At 36.5% G+C, this 19,216-nt stretch overlaps 1 long non-coding RNA gene across 2 annotated transcripts; it reads left to right on the top strand.

The window, feature by feature from the left end:
- Window positions 1-4,557: 4,557 nt before the first annotated feature.
- Window positions 4,558-17,100, top strand: LOC143044553 (uncharacterized). 2 transcript variants are annotated; one of them, XR_012968709.1, is made up of 6 exons: window positions 4,558-4,577; window positions 6,861-6,948; window positions 7,689-7,808; window positions 8,168-8,365; window positions 16,256-16,375; window positions 16,885-17,100. It is a non-coding gene; the product is annotated as an uncharacterized LOC143044553 (long non-coding RNA). The 2 variants fall into 2 exon arrangements; XR_012968708.1 differs by lacking the exon at window positions 4,558-4,577 and adding an exon at window positions 6,254-6,386.
- Window positions 17,101-19,216: the final 2,116 nt, after the last annotated feature.

Genomic DNA, 19,216 nt, shown 5'->3' on the forward strand with positions numbered 1-19,216 from the left:
GTCTATAGAATCAGCCAGTATTTTTTTTTAATACCACTGTTCATAAAATGACACAGTTGGCTCATCCTTGAAACAAAAGAACAACACCCTTCTACAGAGACGAAGATTTTACACAGTTTGGTGTTAAAAATCTCAGCCGAGACCGGACAAGGAAACACAATTAAATTGAGTTATCTCTCTTTGTACTGGTTATCTGTTCCTCTGATTTTTTTCAACAAGTGTTCTGTTCAAATATTGTAAAAATTGGTATTTTTCACAATAAAATAGCCAAAATAAAGAAAACCCACGATTTGGTTCTAAAGTTTATTTGCAAGTTAAAACAAATTTGACCAAAGGATATAACCAGATGATCCGCAAGGCGCAGCTTTATACGACCGAAGAGTTCGAACCCTGGAGAGTTGGGGCAAGTATGGATACAACACTCAAGCTTGATACAGCTCTGAATTTGGATTGTGATTAAATAGTTGACACAACATAGGTTTCTGACACCGAATGAATGTGGTCTAAGAACTTAAACTTAACAAAACAAATTTGACCGGACAAGGAAACACAATTAAATTGAGTTATCTCTCTTTTTACTGGTGATCTGTTCCACAGATGTTCTGTTTAAATATTGTAAAAATTGGTATTTTTCACAATGAAATAGTCAAATTAAAGAAAACCCACGATTTGGTTTGAAAGTTTATTTGCAAGTTGAAACAAATTTGACCAAAGGATATAAAAAGAAATGTGGTATGATTACAAATGAGACAGATATCACCAGGGTTCAAATAAGGGGATTTAGCAAAGTAAAGGTCACAGTTTGGCCTGACTGTATACATGTTATAGTCTGTTATAAAAAGGTATGGGAGTACATTATTTAGACATTAACTGAAGTTTTTAGACCTAAGAATTTTAATCAAACGGGAGAAGGATTCAAATTAAAACCTATATACAACATTTTTTTTTAGCCCAGGCTAAATTTAATCATGCTAGAAACGAAAATATTGGACCATGATTTCTGACGTAACCGAAACAAATAATACATAATTTCACGATAAAATTAAATAATTCATAATATCACGTGCAAAAAAAACCCCGTATTTCTATGTAAAAATGTTTCGGCCAAATGAAAAAAACCAAAATAAATCCGATATAAATGTCAATTTAAGCACTTCATAAACCCTACTCATTTTCCCTGGTATTTTTGTTAATAATATTTTTTTTTATTGACTTCATTTTCTTTTCTAAAATTTTATTAAAAATTCAGTCTAAATTTCGTAGCGTTGTCAGTTTATTTTCGACTTTAAACTTTGACTGTACCCTTAAGCTTGATATCTTTCGCCTCTGTCAATCAAATGTCAAAATAAACAGAGATTTGTTATCTTTTCAGATTAACTGACATGTTTATACTAGGCGTTGTTGTTTGTTATCCAGAAAGTTCAAATATACAAATATCTTATGACGAATATAATTCCAGTTGTGTAACTTCGATGACCTCAACTGGTCAAGTGAACTCCTCTTCTGGTCAACAGTCAACACAGACAAACTGGAAACAAATTCTTCCGAAGACAAGAATCACCATGCTTACTTCGTAACTCTATAAAAGGAAATCGTTCCCGGTTTTTTTGGATTTATACTTACGTGAAATACGTCTATCAGTACTAGTGTAGAATGATTCTTTCAATCATAAAGTGTACAAAAACAAATAAAGTACTTACCAATTGAAATCATCGCTCTGTTTTAGTTTGTCCTTTAGTTCGTGTTTGAAAATTTTGCAAGTTAAAGAATTTCGTTGTATTTTAACAATAAAAACAAAATTCAAATTAAATTCAAAATCTTTCGAAAAAGAAAAATTCTTAACACAATTCAGAAAAAATAACCGCCCCCCCCTCCCCATTTCCTTACCTATGTCAACTGGATCGGTAGATATCATAAAATTAACTGTTATATGAATCTTTCGTAAACACCTACCTTTTGTCCTGTTTGTTGTTATTCCACAAAGACCACAGCCAGTAAACTATTGCCGATAATGAATAGTAAAACACTTTAGGTCAAAAGTAGTACTACTGTCAGGCGCGTAGCTCCCTATACGCCAACACGCAGTTGCGTGCACATCGATTCGGCAAGCAAAAAAAATAAAATGCCAAAATAAAACTTTATAAATTAATTATGGTTAAAGGAAACACATATGTTGTCACTTTTTTAATGGATGAACTGTCAATAAATAACGACATTTCAAATTAAACGTTTTATTGGAGATCATGTAAAAATCGGACAGTAACTTGTATCTTTCACCAGATTTGAATTTATTATACTCAGTCTTTGGAGCATATTTTACAGAGTACGGCTTATCTGTTTGCCATGCGATGTACCAATCGACATTAGATTTATCGAAACCCTTTGATATTATTGAAAATATGCCGAGGCGATGTTTTCGACAGACTAACAGAGCCAATCACCCTGAAAACACGCCAAAACAGCATTGGAAAGTCTCATTATATTTTGCGTTCACACACGTAGACCATATAATGGAATTCGAGAATGTCTGTATTATCAGAAAATAGCTTCTTTGTGTCGTATCTGCTTCCTCGTGTTGTAAGAAATATAACCAACGAATAATTCTCAACATTGTCTGAGACATACAAAATGACCTGGCATGTACTTTAATTTCAATCGGGAGGCCGCTCGACGCCGGAGAACACGTACGCTGCTTTATAAAATCTCGCGAGTGCTACCATGCAGATCTACCAGTGTATTACGTCTGTAGTCTAAAGTCTGGGAGCAAGTTCGTTTCTGCTTAGACCCGAAGAGCAGATTTTGGTCAATGTTGAGTAAATTCTGTAATTCAAAAATGTGTTGTTTATGTATTTAATTAACCATGATTTACTCTATTCAGAAGATTCAAGTATTATTAGTTTTACGTTCATAAATTGTTTATAAGTCCTATCTACATGTAGCTCCTCTTTAAACCTTCCTATGACCGAAAACTAAAAAAAAAAAAATTCTGCATTAAAGGGTCCCAAAAAATTTTTCGCCTCGCTCCGCTCGGCGGTAGTTGCTTGCACATCGTTTTCTTCTAGCTACGCCCCTGACTGTGGTCTTTGGGTTTCCACACCTACCCCATAGCCCATAAAAGGGTTAGCGGGGTCGCTAATGGTGAGGGCCCAAAAACCGGGAAGTTTCCTGAGTGCAAAAACTCAAGAGAGTTACGAAGTAAGCGTTGAGTCTTGGTGGTTTTAGCCCAACGAAAGAATTCGCTTCCAGTCAGTCATTTTCACGACCGACCAGAAGGGGAGTTGTCAAAGTTCCGACGAACACAGAGCGATCCGAGGTTTATATACCTGTACTGTCGTCATGATACTAAAAATAAACAAAGATTTATTATCAACGCAGACAGTTTTCGGATCTTTTCGTCTTTTCCCTCGTATATATTACGACCTTCTATTCGAATCTTTTCTGCATTCTCTCTTGTCAGTTGATTTATTTTTGCTGTCGCATGCTTTTTCTTTCGGAAAATCTCTATACTTATCATAAAAATAGCTGACAGTCATAAAACAAATCAATACTCAATTGACATTGTTGTTAGCGACGAATAAACAAACTTTAAGGCCGTTCCAATAATTTTTTGTTTAATCGTTTTCAAATTAGTTTATTTCCAAAATTGTTTAATTTAAGATTTAAAAAAAAAATAAAAAAGAACGAATGATAAATAATATGCATTCTTTTAACAACCATGATACATTTGTACATGTACGCGTAGGTTGAAGGGGTCTTTAGTTAGTTTCCCTTATCTAAGGGTTTGGATCATTTTCATAAATTGCACCTATTTTGACAGATTTTTCACCTACTTTTGTAGATGTGTACTTAGTTACTTTATCATAGAGTTCCACAAATATAATTTTAATCGATACTGAATCATGGAAAAAACTTCATTTGAACCGACCTCCATGCAAACGGCCCTGATTCTGTAATGAGTAGAACATGTACATAATACATGATACATGCTTATAAAAATTGAACGACTAAAATTTTCATTTATTTTTCACATTTTTAGAACTATAGGCAAAAGTCAATGCTTACATGTACTATGTGTTTTGTTGGAAATAGATGACAGTGACATATCTTAATTGCTAATTCTTTTTTTTAAGTTGAATGTTTCTGGACGACTTTTCCGTAGGTCACAGTGTTCATATCTATGCTAAAGTCGACTCCTTAAACTATATGCTGTATATGTCACTTTCGGACCCTTAATTGGTATAAAATATCGGTTTTCTATTTTATATAGTTCAATTTCAGCCATTGTAAATTAATTTTGATAAAATCTGAAAATGTATGTTTCGATTTTTAAATTTACGTTGTTTTTTTTAGGTTTAAATTGGTTGTAAAATTTTGCATTGCAGAAACCCTTTAGAGTATAAATGTGCTTTTGCGCTACACTAAAGAGATGATTTTATGAACTTTACATATTGAAACAGAATTCAGATACTGTAATAAAATATAAAAATATACAACGGTCACTAGCGGGTCTAGTTATTAAACAGAACATTTTTTTTAATAACGGCCTAAAATATGTCAATACATGTACTGTGATAAACGTAAGTTGTCTTTGTGTACTTCTAACATAATAAAGGATTATAATTAACAGTAATCTATAAGCTAGCGTTATTGACATAATTTGACTCGTTTTTTATCATAAAATGTATTTTTGGAACAAATAAATAGTTTAATTTTTTTCTTTCACATTTTGGTACTTATTAAAGATACAAAATGTAAATCGTGTAAATTTTATGATTAACAACGATTTCGTTTGTTTGCTTTTACATGTGAAAATACGGATACAGTGACTACTGAATGACCTAAATATATTAAACCATTATTTTGACCTGTGACTTATATCGAGTACAGCCACCGCCTCGATGGTCTTTGGGTGGCGTGTTCGCCTCGAGTGTGTTAGATCGTGGATATAAACCACGGTCAGGTTAAACTAAAAACTATAAAATTATTATTGGCTGATTGGCTGCTTCTCTGCTAAACAAGTGACTTTAAGGTGTAAGAGCAAAGGCTGGTCTGCCCTGAGTCAGCCACAGGGCCCGTATGCATACAGCTACTTTAGTGAAGATTTGTTCCGAAAGGACGGATTTTTCTCCATTTCCTACGATAAATTAGTATTACGAGTAGCTTCATGCATACGGGACTTGAATAATATGTCCGGTTGAGGTGACATGTCTTTCTGCGGACTGTTACCTTATGAACTACGGTGACCACATTAAAAAACGGATCAGCGTGTCATTCTAGAACAAAGCAGGGTACATATTCACATATCATTAACATGTTAATTACCATTAATTTGCCGCTGGACGTTAAGCAGCCATCAATCAGCATCAAATGCAGCGTTGTATTAGGTCTTACTTTTAAATTAAGGATGTTCAAAGTGTAGAGCAATTTAATACAATAAAATACTAATTCTGCATTTCATCTTTCTTTCTCTATCATTCACTTTTTCTTTTCTTGGTCAAACATTTAGTAAGACAATTCTGTGACATTAATTATATCTTGACAGGTGATATTTATCATATTAGGTCCACGATCCGCAGAGTTGACTTAATGGAAATAATCGAAACCACGGTTAGTCCGTAAACTGGACCCCTGTACGCCATGCTCACTCATCACTACACTAACACAGAGCGTAGATTAAGATGGAATGGCGAACCAGTTACAGTGTACTAATATAGGGTAGTGTAGTAGTCCTAGTGAAAGTTCCTCCATGGTTAAATTTCATCCATGCATACCCCTCGGGATCATGCATTTGTTTTTCGATGTTTGTTTTTATTCGTTTTGTCGGAGTCGTTTGGTGTTACAATATGTGTGGCCTGTAGCGTTTACAATTTTGTTACTAATAATTTCTGCACCGTCTTCGGATGCGGTATTTCCTCGCTGTGTTGAAGATTCTTTGGTTGCCTTCGGTCGTTTTTCTGCTCTTTGGTCGGGTTAATTGTTGACATGTGACAAATTCCCTGTGTTCTTTCTCAATTTCATGTCAACAATTGTTTCATATAGGGAGAGAGTTTGTATTTTCGTTGTCCTATTTGAAGCGATGGCTAACTTAATATAGATTTGGTTCTCAGCTGATTAGTGTCAATTTTTAAAAGAAAACCATTACAATAGATATAGTTTTTACTTGCTTTTTGTACAGTTATTGTGTATAATTGTTACATAATTATCTTGGAAATGAAACATATTTTTTATTGGCTTTATAATTATAATTGTACTGAAATTTAACCCTAACCTTTTGTAATAAATAGTGGACTGATCGATATTGTTTTCACATGTATAGTTGTCGCAATAAGTGTATTTTAATTCTAAAAAAGGAATTTTTAAACCTTATAACTTCAAACTAAAATCAGGTGAGAAATATTGATCTTACATTTTTATATACACACAAAGAAATTATTTTTGGTTGTTCATGAATGTACATGAAGACGACAGACGAAGTATTTTTCAGTTAATTCCCTCATTCGTATCTCATATTCAAAGTTAGCAACTATATAATGAATGCGAATACACTTATTTATGTTTGATTTTCTTGCACCATATTTTTTTGTTTATTTACAACCGTTATTCATTCTAACGATGAATATAAATTTAGCCTGAAAAAAAAACCCCATTACTACATGTTTTTGTTTTACATGTGTTTTATTGACCCCTTGATTCTGTTTTATTTATTCATACAAAAAATAAACGTGTAATCATGTGCAAACTAAACATTGTGTTATGTTTTGACGACGATATTATAACAGATCATAATGTAAGTTCTATAACTCTTGTTTTATTTAAATGATCAAATAAAATGCTCAGTTATCTCCCATTTACTATTACAGAAAATGGTTAAAGTTGTTTTAAAGTACGGTCCTTACCAAAGATGAAACGGGGTCTATCACAGCGAAAAGAAAATAGAGGGACTTAAAGGTGAATATTAATAAACATAGAATTGTGATACTTAAATGGAAATACTAGGAGTAAATTACACATAAGATAAGATAAGATAATTTTATTAACCAATCATGGTGCCCAAAATTTGAGCTATACAATCAAATGAATTACAACATAAAGCACAGAACATATATATATATATGTATCGGTAATAAACTTAAATGGCCGACGAGTTATGATTTACGCCTTACATGTACGTGTATTTCCAGATAAAGTTTTTGCGGGGATCTGGTAGTTTCACATGAACTTTATAATTTCTCCTTATAATGGATGTAACTGGTCATTGATACATATGTACAAAATGTTCCACCTACTTTGAAAAATTGTCTATGCTCTTTAGTAACTTTGTTGAACCGAGAAATATAACATGATCATGTATTATCAAAAAGGGCCGGACCTCGGAATTTGAGGTCTGAAAAGAACTGAGAGGTGAACAATATGCAATTGGTCTACAATCTATGTAGGGGACCAAGTGAGAGAAAACTCGACCAAGAGAACGAAGTTTCGGAAGTTCCTGAAATCACAGGATTTGCATGTTTTATCATTTATCTATTCATTTTTCTTTCTCTCTTTCTTGTACTTAATTTGTAAGCCATGCATTGGCAGTTTTAGGAGGTGCTTGTCATCCACAATTCCTTTTTGAGTGAAGTGACAACGGCTATGGTGTATAAGTTTATTATTATACATGTTTTTTTGTTGTATTTCAAAACTTACAGGTATACTGGGGTCCTCTGGTTTTACTGTAGTAACTCATAAAATACAGAACAGAGACGCTTGTCAACTTATAATTGATTCTAAAGTTGTCTGGAGTTGCAATATCACAACACTTCAAACAGGTATTTTTTCTAGATGTATTTATTGGCAATTCGTTCATGTATATTCAGAACGATTTATGGTAAGAAAAAAACCTAACACATTGTGTATACGTTAACAATATCATTACAGAATGTTGAATCCTATTCAAATCAACGACCGGTGTATACAAGAATTAAACTACGTTTATATAACTTACAAAAAAGTGTAAAGCTTCTTCAAACTTTTATTTGTTGCATGCTATTATTGTATTTCTATATTACACTCAACGCACGTTAGTCACAACTGGTCCATTTTAAAGAATCAGAGTCAAATCATAAACTAGATGTGTACTATCACTCTCTAATAGAAATGTAATTACTGATTATTTTGTATATTTAAGGAGGCGGCGGAAAAGAGGATCCATTGTGTCTAGAGGCTGTAAGTGCTGTCAAAAACTTCACAACAAATAAACACACGAAGTCATAGAAACAGCATTAAGTAATGTCAAAGAACCCTGGAAAAGTTATCATCCGGTATGGTCCATACGGGCCATGAGGGAGAGTCAAACACAGAACGGAACTACTGACAGGTCTGATCAGTAAGTATGTCATGAGGGAGAGTCAAACACAGAACGGAACTACTGACAGGTCTGATCAGTAAGTATGTCATAAGGGAGAGTCAAACACAGAACGGAACTACTGACAGGTCTGATCAGTAAGTATGTCACGAGGGAGAGTCAAACACAGAACGGAACTACTGACAGGTCTGATCAGTAAGTATGTCATAAGGGAGAGTCAAACACAGAACGGAACTACTGACAGGTCTGATCAGTAAGTATGTCATGAGGGAGAGTCAAACACAGAACGGAACTACTGACAGGTCTGATCAGTAAGTATGTCACGAGGAAGAGTCAAACACAGAACGGAACTACTGACTGGTCTGACCAGTAAGTATGTCATGAGGGAGAGTCCAACACAGAACGGAACTACTGACAGGTCTGATCAGTAAGTATGTCACGAGGGAGAGTCAAACACAGAACGGAACTACTGACAGGTCTGATCAGTAAGTATGTCATGAGGGAGAGTCAAACACAGAACGGAACTACTGACTGGTCTGACCAGTAAGTAGGTCATGAGGGAGAGTCAAACACAGAACGGAACTACTGACAGGTCTGATCAGTAAGTATGTCACGAGGGAGAGTCAAACACAGAACGGAACTACTGACAGGTCTGATCAGTAAGTATGTCATGAGGGAGAGTCAAACACAGAACGGAACTACTGACTGGTCTGATCAGTAAGTATGTCATGAGGGAGAGTCAAACACAGAACGGAACTACTGACAGGTCTGATCAGTAAGTATGCCACGAGGAAGAGTCAAACACAGAACGGAACTACTGACTGGTCTGACCAGTAAGTATGCCATGAGGGAGAGTCAAACACAGAACGGAACTACTGACAGGTCTGATCAGTAAGTATTTCACGAGAGAGAGTCAAACACAGAACGGAACTACTGACAGGTCTGATCAGTAAGTATGTCACGAGAGAGAGTCAAACACAGAACGGAACTACTGACAGGTCTGATCAGTAAGTATGTCATGAGGGAGAGTCAAACTCAGAACGAAACTACTGACTGGTCTGACCAGTAAGTATGTCATGAGGGAGAGTCAAACACAGAACGGAACTACTGACAGGTCTGATCATTAAGTATGTCATGAGGGAGAGTCAAACACAGAACGGAACTACTGACAGGTCTGATCAGTAAGTATGTCACGAGGAAGAGTCAAACACTGAACGGAACTACTGACTGGTCTGACCAGTAAGTATGCCATGAGGGAGAGTCAAACACAGAACGGAACTACTGACAGGTCTGATCAGTAAGTATGTCACGAGAGAGAGTCAAACACAGAACGGAACTACTGACAGGTCTGATCAGTAAGTATGTCACGAGAGAGAGAGTCAAACACAGAACGGAACTACTGACAGGTCTGATCAGTAAGTATGTCATGAGGGAGAGTCAAACACAGAACGGAACTACTGACTGGTCTGACCAGTAAGTATGTCATGAGGGAGAGTCAAACACAGAACGGAACTACTGACAGGTCTGATCAGTAAGTATGTCACGAGGGAGAGTCAAACACAGAACGGAACTACTGACAGGTCTGATCAGTAAGTATGTCATGAGGGAGAGTCAAACACAGAACGGAACTACTGACTGGTCTGATCAGTAAGTATGTCATGAGGGAGAGTCAAACACAGAACGAAACTACTGACTGGTCTGATCAGTAAGTATGTCACAAGGGAGAGTCAAACACAGAACGGAACTACTGACTGGTCTGACCAGTAAGTATGTCACGAGGGAGAGTCAAACAAAGAACGGAACTACTGAAAGGTCTGATCAGTAAGTATGTCATGAGGGAGAGTCAAACACAGAACGGAACTACTGACTGGTCTGACCAGTAAGTATGTCATGAGGGAGAGTCAAACACAGAACGGAACTACTGACAGGTCTAATCAGTAAGTATGTCACGAGGGAGAGTCAAACACAGAACGGAACTACTGACAGGTCTGATCAGTAAGTATGTCATGAGGGAGAGTCAAACACAGAACGGAACTACTGACTGGTCTGATCAGTAAGTATGTCATGAGGGAGAGTCAAACACAGAACGGAACTACTGACGGGTCTGATCAGTAAGTATGCCATGAGGAAGAGTCAAACACAGAACGGAACTACTGACAGGTCTAATCAGTAAGTATGTCACGAGGGAGAGTCAAACACAGAACGGAACTACTGACAGGTCTGATCAGTAAGTATGTCATGAGGGAGAGTCAAACACAGAACGGAACTTCTGACTGGTCTGATCAGTAAGTATGTCATGAGGGAGAGTCAAACACAGAACGAAACTACTGACTGGTCTGATCAGTAAGTATGTCACAAGGGAGAGTCAAACACAGAACGGAACTACTGACTGGTCTGACCAGTAAGTATGTCACGAGGGAGAGTCAAACAAAGAACGGAACTACTGAAAGGTCTGATCAGTAAGTATGTCATGAGGGAGAGTCAAACACAGAACGGAACTACTGACTGGTCTGACCAGTAAGTATGTCATGAGGGAGAGTCAAACACAGAACGGAACTACTGACAGGTCTAATCAGTAAGTATGTCACGAGGGAGAGTCAAACACAGAACGGAACTACTGACAGGTCTGATCAGTAAGTATGTCACGAGGGAGAGTCAAACACAGAACGGAACTACTGACTGGTCTGATCAGTAAGTATGTCATGAGGGAGAGTCAAACACAGAACGGAACTACTGACGGGTCTGATCAGTAAGTATGCCATGAGGAAGAGTCAAACACAGAACGGAACTACTGACAGGTCTAATCAGTAAGTATGTCACGAGGGAGAGTCAAACACAGAACGGAACTACTGACAGGTCTGATCAGTAAGTATGTCATGAGGGAGAGTCAAACACAGAACGGAACTTCTGACTGGTCTGATCAGTAAGTATGTCATGAGGGAGAGTCAAACACAGAACGGAACTACTGACTGGTCTGATCAGTAAGTATGTCATGAGGGGGAGTCAAACACAGAACGGAACTACTGACAAGTCTGATCAGTAAGTATGCCACGAGGGAGAGTCAAACACAGAACGGAACTACTGACAGGTCTGATCAGTAAGTATGTCACGAGGGAGAGTCAAACACAGAACGGAACTACTGACAGGTCTGATCAGTAAGTATGTCACGAGGGAGAGTCAAACACAGAACGGAACTACTGACTGGTCTGACCAGTAAGTATGTCATGAGGGAGAATCAAACACAGAACGGAACTACTGACAGGTCTAATCAGTAAGGATGTCACGAGGGAGAGTCAAACACAGAACGGAACTACTGACAGGTCTGATCAGTAAGTATGTCATGAGAGAGAGTCAAACACAGAACGGAACTACTGACTGGTCTGACCAGTAAGTATGTCATGAGGGAGAGTCCAACACAGAACGGAACTACTGACAGGTCTGATCAGTAAGTATGTCATGAGGGAGAGTCAAACACAGAACGGAACTACTGACTGGTCTGATCAGTAAGTATGTCATGAGGGAGAGTCAAACACAGAACGGAACTACTGACAGGTCTGATCAGTAAGTATGTCACGAGGAAGAGTCAAACACAGAACGGAACTACTGACTGGTCTGACCAGTAAGTATGCCATGAGGGAGAGTCAAACACAGAACGGAACTACTGACAGGTCTGATCAGTAAGTATGTCACGAGAGAGAGTCAAACACAGAACGGAACTACTGACAGGTCTGATCAGTAAGTATGTCACGAGAGAGAGTCAAACACAGAACGGAACTACTGACAGGTCTGATCAGTAAGTATGTCATGAGGGAGAGTCAAACTCAGAACGAAACTACTGACTGGTCTGACCAGTAAGTATGTCATGAGGGAGAGTCAAACACAGAACGGAACTACTGACAGGTCTGATCATTAAGTATGTCATGAGGGAGAGTCAAACACAGAACGGAACTACTGACAGGTCTGATCAGTAAGTATGTCACGAGGAAGAGTCAAACACAGAACGGAACTACTGACTGGTCTGACCAGTAAGTATGCCATGAGGGAGAGTCAAACACAGAACGGAACTACTGACAGGTCTGATCAGTAAGTATGTCACGAGAGAGAGTCAAACACAGAACGGAACTACTGACAGGTCTGATCAGTAAGTATGTCACGAGAGAGAGAGTCAAACACAGAACGGAACTACTGACAGGTCTGATCAGTAAGTATGTCATGAGGGAGAGTCAAACTCAGAACGGAACTACTGACTGGTCTGACCAGTAAGTATGTCATGAGGGAGAGTCAAACACAGAACGGAACTACTGACAGGTCTGATCATTAAGTATGTCACGAGGGAGAGTCAAACACAGAACGGAACTACTGACAGGTCTGATCAGTAAGTATGTCATGAGGGAGAGTCAAACACAGAACGGAACTACTGACTGGTCTGATCAGTAAGTATGTCACGAGGGAGAGTCAAACACAGAACGGAACTACTGACAGGTCTGATCAGTAAGTATGTCATGAGGGAGAGTCAAACACAGAACGGAACTACTGACTGGTCTGACCAGTAAGTATGTCATGAGGGAGAGTCAAACACAGAACGGAACTACTGACAGGTCTGATCAGTAAGTATGTCACGAGGGAGAGTCAAACACAGAACGGAACTACTGACAGGTCTGATCAGTAAGTATGTCATGAGGGAGAGTCAAACACAGAACGGAACTACTGACTGGTCTGATCAGTAAGTATGTCATGAGGGAGAGTCAAACACAGAACGAAACTACTGACTGGTCTGATCAGTAAGTATGTCACAAGGGAGAGTCAAACACAGAACGGAACTACTGACTGGTCTGACCAGTAAGTATGTCACGAGGGAGAGTCAAACAAAGAACGGAACTACTGAAAGGTCTGATCAGTAAGTATGTCATGAAAGAGAGTCAAACACAGAACGGAACTACTGACTGGTCTGACCAGTAAGTATGTCATGAGGGAGAGTCAAACACAGAACGGAACTACTGACAGGTCTAATCAGTAAGTATGTCACGAGGGAGAGTCAAACACAGAACGGAACTACTGACAGGTCTGATCAGTAAGTATGTCATGAGGGAGAGTCAAACACAGAACGGAACTACTGACTGGTCTGATCAGTAAGTATGTCATGAGGGAGAGTCAAACACAGAACGGAACTACTGACGGGTCTGATCAGTAAGTATGCCATGAGGAAGAGTCAAACACAGAACGGAACTACTGACAGGTCTAATCAGTAAGTATGTCACGAGGGAGAGTCAAACACAGAACGGAACTACTGACAGGTCTGATCAGTAAGTATGTCATGAGGGAGAGTCAAACACAGAACGGAACTTCTGACTGGTCTGATCAGTAAGTATGTCATGAGGGAGAGTCAAACACAGAACGGAACTACTGACTGGTCTGATCAGTAAGTATGTCATGAGGGGGAGTCAAACACAGAACGGAACTACTGACAAGTCTGATCAGTAAGTATGCCACGAGGGAGAGTCAAACACAGAACGGAACTACTGACAGGTCTGATCAGTAAGTATGTCACGAGGGAGAGTCAAACACAGAACGGAACTACTGACAGGTCTGATCAGTAAGTATGTCACGAGGGAGAGTCAAACACAGAACGGAACTACTGACTGGTCTGACCAGTAAGTATGTCATGAGGGAGAGTCAAACACAGAACGGAACTACTGACAGGTCTAATCAGTAAGGATGTCACGAGGGAGAGTCAAACACAGAACGGAACTACTGACAGGTCTGATCAGTAAGTATGTCATGAGGGAGAGTCAAACACAGAACGGAACTACTGACTGGTCTGATCAGTAAGTATGTCATGAGGGAGAGTCAAACACAGAACGGAACTACTGACGGGTCTGATCAGTAAGTATGTCATGAGGGAGAGTCAAACACAGAACGGAACTACTGACAGGTCTAATCAGTAAGTATGTCACGAGGGGGAGTCAAACACAGAACGGAACTACTGACGGGTCTGATCAGTAAGTATGTCATGAGGGAGAGTCAAACACAGAACGGAACTACTGACAGGTCTGATCAGTAAGTATGCCACGAGGGAGAGTCAAACACAGAACGGAACTACTGACAGGTCTGATCAGTAAGTATGTCACGAGGGAGAGTCAAACACAGAACGGAACTACTGACAGGTCTGATCAGTAAGTATGTCATAAGAAATTCATACATAATAGTTATATTGGTATCTGAAAGAGAGGCGAAAGATACCAGAGGGATATTCAAACGCGTTCGGTGTGACCCAACTGGAAGGCTCTGTGTTGAAGACCGTACTTTGACCGATAATGGTTTACTTTCACAAATTGTGAATTGGAGATGGAGAGTTGTCTCATTGGCACTCATACCACATCTTCTAATATCTTAGGTAGAAAATTAACTGACAACTCAACGGTTAAAAAAGAAAAAGACCAACAGAAAATCAATTATTATGGTACAGAAAACACAACTAAAAAAACTGAAGACCGAGCAATTCGAACCCCACTAAAACTTGATGTGATCCCAGGTGCCCTGGAAGGGTAAGTAGATCCTGCTCCACAAGGTGCACCCGTCGTGTTGCTTATGCGAGTATAAACCCGATAATACGTATAATACGTATTATCCTGAATTAGAGTAATTTCTCGCAATTTGATTGGCTGATATTGTATTTTAGATATTCAATCTAAAACTGTGAAAAATAAAAAAAATATTAGGAATATTAAGCAACTCATTTTTTATTTTTTTTTTATTAGGTCAATGGTATATGGGAGATAATTCCAATTGACGTGATGAAAAATTGTACTGAAATTTATTAGGACAATATCAGCCAATCAAATTGCGAGAAATTACTCTAAATCGGGACAATACGTATTATTCAGTAGCTCACATTCCGGAAAAGGGGAAAGGGGGCCGGATTATAGTAACGACATTAATAACTTATCTGCTATCATCTGTGAAACGTTGTTCTTTTTTGCTATAAATTCACTGATATCATTTGATTAAGTTCAAAGCGTTTTATACACTAGAACAACACCCACTATATCAACACATACAAAACAAAATACAACATTAGACATGAGCTTAAGGTTCCACTAAAGTCAAAATATAGGACACTTCATAAACATATAAACTTTGCCTGTATTTTTCAACCTATAATGTATAAAGTCATAAACTATGAAAACATATGTTCATTAAAACATACTTTACATATACACACTGTGTAAATTGTAAATAAACTTGAAATTGTTATGTTGTGGCCAAACCGGTTCTTGGGGTGAACACTAAATTTTCAAAAAAATCTGCAGGCCTGCAAGACGACTTAATTTCCTTAAAATTGGTATGGACGAATACTATTACATGTAATGCAGGGCAAGCCATTGTTGATTTTTTATAAAATGTATTGATTTTCGAGTTTCAGTTAATTTCATGTATCTAAGTGAACGAATATGGAAGGTACAATACAGAAATTGGACAAATATGCCATTAAAACATATGTATGTGACAAATCAGCATTAGCTTGCCCTGCATTACATGTTACAGTATTCATCCATACCAATTTTAAGCAAATTAAGTCGTCTTGCAGGCCTGCAGATTTTTTTGAAAATTTAGTGTTTACCCCAAGAACCGGTTTGGTCACAACATAACAATTTCAAGTTCATTTACAATTTACACTGTGTGTATATGTAAAGTATGTTTAAATGAACATATGTTTTCATAGTTTATGACTTTATTCATTATAGGTTGAAAAATACAGGCAAAGTTTAGATGTTTATGAAGTGTCCTATATTTTGACTTTAGTGGAACCTTAAGTATTAAACACCAAGTATACCTAATTTATATATTACATACGTTACCAAGATATAAATATAAAAATTTTGAAATCATAAAAAGCTAAATTTATTTCAGAACAACTTAAAGATTTAGGAATGGAGACACAACTGTTTCAAGTTCAGGCGAAGGAGGCGCTCCAAATCGTGGTTAAAGGGAGAATTATATGGAAAGGCAATATAAAAGCTCTATCAGGAGGTATACATAAATAAAAAAAATATATTACAAAAAATAATAGATTGATAACTTGAAACCAAAAAGTTAAAATCAATTAAAAAAAAAATGCAAAATATCTCAACAATTCAAGTAAGAAAGGTACGGATACTTATAAAAATATAGTCACACAAAACAAATGAAATTCTCATACTGTAATTATTGATTTTTTCAAGTATTTTCAAGCGCACGTCTCTGTATGTCGATCTGATCATGAACATTCAATGCTATTTTACATTGATATACTTCGGACTATCAATTACGCGATTACTACTGCTGAACGCGAAGTAGATTGATACATGCAAAATGAATAAAAATATATGTTGATTAATGAAAAATGATAATACAATAATGAGACGAAAAACCAAATACAAATAAAATGTTAGAATTTCAGAGGTCAACTCACGACCTTCATCGATGGTCTAGCTCTAACTCTAATGTATACCTTTCATTGTTTAATAACTTTTTGAATCTCAATTTCTATTTTATTCCAGAGAGTACCTGTCAAGAAAATGGTGATCATGTTTGTAGTTCTATTCTGGAAAGAGTTTCCTCTGCTATACAGTAAAATGAATCCAGTTTTGTACATTTTGACAAATTCGACCGTATGAAAATATCATGCAAAATTTTTAAAGCATAATATTAGATTTTTGTCGAAATCATATGTAAAGAATTGGACATTTTTTTATTTATAAAATATACTATTTTTGGTTTTTGTTCAGTTTCTATTACTTTTTTCCCCGAGACAGCAAACTAACGACACAGCAACAACAGTAAAGACAGTAATGACACTACACTTCCTTTAGCAATACATATTGGTTTGTCTTTGAAGGAATTTTCTGACATTGCAATACTACAGGCGATATTCAGGCACAGGAAAAGTTTCATGCAATGGCAAAACTGACAATCAAAAATACAAAGATAAAATAAATATAAATAAAAACATACCAACTTGATACAGAAAACAAATATTAACGGACATTATAATGAAAGATCCACAAAAGAAAAGTTTCAGTATTAACTAGAGTATATAATGCACCAACTATTGTCAAATAAACACTTTTTCTTACATTTCTTCCAATAAATTATTATATTTGAATTCCCCCCTCTCCAAAATCATGTCCGGTGGTGTTTTCTGACAACTAAAGCATTCAAAGAATATCCAAATTAAGTAAATAGGCTTCCGATTTTCACAAGTATGATAGAACATAAACTAAAGCATGTGATATTTTTTTGTATTTTTTAGGGTCTTTCAAATTTTATTCAAAAGGTTAATTCCCTCCTGTTACCACTGTTCAGCCTTTTTGTGTACCTTTTGAGAATATTTCATTGTCAACACTATAACAGTAAATGCGTTGCTATAGTATCTCATTAAAATGATATATAGACGGAAGTAAACTTCTACACAATTCGAGTAAATGGACAAAAAGTAATATGTAATTCCTTTCTGTTATGTTCTGTCATGTTACCTGGTAAAATTAAAATAAAAGCATAACCATAATCAGTAACAGAAAGGATGTTCAGTACAATTTCAATGATGAATGACAAAGTTAAATTACTATATGCCAACCATTTCATTTAATATAAGTTATGATCATCATATTAAATAAATTTCAACATAATATACAGTTCAGTATATTGAATGAACAGACAGGTGTTTCACTTTTGATAACAGCAGAAAACAAACATTGATCAAATGCCAATTATAGTATTATTATAGTAGATGGTGACAGAATTGAATTTATTTTAGAATTGTCAGACATAGGCAGATTTTCATCTTGCACATACAATTCAAAAGGTAAATGACATTGTCTGCTGTTATCTTCCAAGTGTGCCCAATTTAAAATGATGTATTTTCCTGAAGCTATGAAATAAAGCTTTTGTTTTGAAAAAAATAATTCCTTTCTGTTACCATCTCTGTCCTGTTACTCAAGATTCCTTCATGTTACCGACATATCGGACTATATTTTAGTATATTTCTTCACCTTTTGTAATGAAAATGCTAAAATAAATAATTGGCATTTGATAAACTATTGCAGTAGTAAACCACAAATAGTATCTTTAACTTATTCCTTATTCCCATAAAAAACTTTTTTTAAATTGATTTACGTTGGTAACAGGAAAGAACTGTATTTTTTGGGTACCATTTTTAAAATTGCTATTGTTAAATATTATATTTAACAATTGTTTGAATTACAGAAAACAGTTCCTAGATCCTCAATGTGTGTTCTTTATTTGAACTATTAAAATATCGGTTTTAAAGACATTTATGGTTTTTTTCCTATTGCTAAAAAATAGACATTTTCAGAATTTGTCTCATATATTATAGGTTAATAAAACATCCCATTGAACAAAATTATTAATAATTTATAACACAAATTCACATTATCGAAAGAATAAAATCTATTTGTACCAGCTTCTGAAACAGGACGAAAAGCGAGGATCACCGAGTATTTCTAAACAATGTACACATATTGTTGAGTTTCCAGTAATTAAACCCTTTCACTTTAACGTTGCTTTTTTTAATTTCAAATTCTAATTATATTTGTCGTTTACAGAAATCGACATCTTTTAAAATGGACCACGTAGAGCTAGGGTCCAAAAATGATATGAATAGGAAATGAACTCACAAGAACTTTGTGTAAGAACCGGCCGACAAAGCAGCCATCAATGTGATGGTGGTACACAAATGTATACCATAACTAATACACGGACGTTCTTAAGAATAGCATTTTAGATTCATCTACATTCAAGTCCGTGCGCTCCACCGCGAGAGAGTCACATAGTTAACAATCATATCATAACTTCCTCACAGCTTAATTATTG

Source organism: Mytilus galloprovincialis, chromosome 9 (genome assembly GCF_965363235.1).
Source record: "Mytilus galloprovincialis chromosome 9, xbMytGall1.hap1.1, whole genome shotgun sequence".
Classification (NCBI taxonomy): domain Eukaryota; kingdom Metazoa; phylum Mollusca; class Bivalvia; order Mytilida; family Mytilidae; genus Mytilus; species Mytilus galloprovincialis.